This window comes from Mandrillus leucophaeus, unplaced genomic scaffold (assembly GCF_000951045.1).
Source record: "Mandrillus leucophaeus isolate KB7577 unplaced genomic scaffold, Mleu.le_1.0 Scaffold262, whole genome shotgun sequence".
Classification (NCBI taxonomy): Eukaryota; Metazoa; Chordata; class Mammalia; order Primates; family Cercopithecidae; genus Mandrillus; species Mandrillus leucophaeus.
Window position 1 is genome coordinate 1,372,450 of NW_012102721.1, and position 1,516 is coordinate 1,373,965.

Here is a 1,516-nt window from a genome sequence, read left to right on the forward strand (position 1 = left end):
ACAACACATACAACACAAACACACAACACATACACACAACAGACAACACACAACACATACAACACACACAACAGACAACACAAACATACAACACATACAACACACACAACTGACCACACACAATATACAACACACACTATACTACAATATACTACACACAATACACAACACATATAACACAAAACACAACACACACAACACACTACAGACAACACAACATACAATATATAACACAACACACACTACAGACAATACAACAAGCCATGCACACCACAAAACATACAACACACAAACCATACACAACATACACCACACACAACACAGGAACCATACAACACACACAACATACAACACAAAAAACACATACCACACACCACACACCCCTCTCTCTCTCCCCATCTCTGTCTCTCCTCATGCGTTCTCGCCCATGGAGAATGTAAGTGAGTTAAGAGCTGTTTGCATCGTGGAGCCAATGAGGCACCCATAAAGAAGAAGGACCGCGGGAGCCCACTGTCTACCAGAAGGGCCAGAGCTCAGGGAGCGCCACTGTTAGCAAGATGGGAGCCAGCTTTTACAGAGCACTGTGTGTCTTCAAAGAACTTCACCAGCATTGACTCATTAAGCCACCCACACCTCTGAGGCAGCTGGGGCGGCAGCTTGGTTCTCCCTGTCAGAGAGGAGAGGTCAACGCTCACCTCAGGGCACAGGGCAAATTCAAGGAGGGGCGAGGGCCACTGTGTCCCAGATGACCCAGCCAAGGAACCTGCTTCTGTCTCAGGGAAGATGTCAAGTGAGGTCGGAAGTCAAGGACCAGCTCTCCAGATGCTGAAGGGTTAAGGAAGGAGGAAGAGAGGGTGGGTGGCTGGTGGCATCATGTTACCTTCTGCCTGTCACCCAGAGAGCCAAGCTGAACAGGCAGCAGGCATGCTTGTGAGGAAGGGTGGGTCCAGCCTTCCTGGGGCAGCAGCCCCTCCACCCTCTTTTTCCTGTGCTGACAGAGAAGGGAGAAGGGGTCTCAGAGAGGCCCTTGGACCGAGTTCCTTCATTCCTCCCTTCTAGGAGTGATGCGTTTTTACAATATCAACAGTCCTCACTCCCAGGCAAGATCTCTGTAATGCATCACACGGATGAATTCTTCCATATCTCAAAGTTCACACACGGTATGAACTCACCAGCCAACAGGGAGCTTGTTTTTATGCTAATGGAATGGCAAAGGGAAAGTTCTTCCCAAATGAAAGAGCTTTGATGTCCTGTATTTCTCTATGTGTATGTGTGTGTGTACACATATATATACACATGCATATATTTATATATTTTATATATATATATATATTTCCTCCCAAAAAAAATGGCTGGTCCAGAGCTGAATCTCTTTCCTCCTCAAACCCCTATTTGGAAGCAGGCATTCCTCCCATGGTGAAAGGGCTCACATACAGCACAGCTTGGTTTCTGAAAGCTTGGCCTTTAGAACTGGAAAGATTTGCTTCACTCATTGTCTGAATGTGGAGAAGAACCT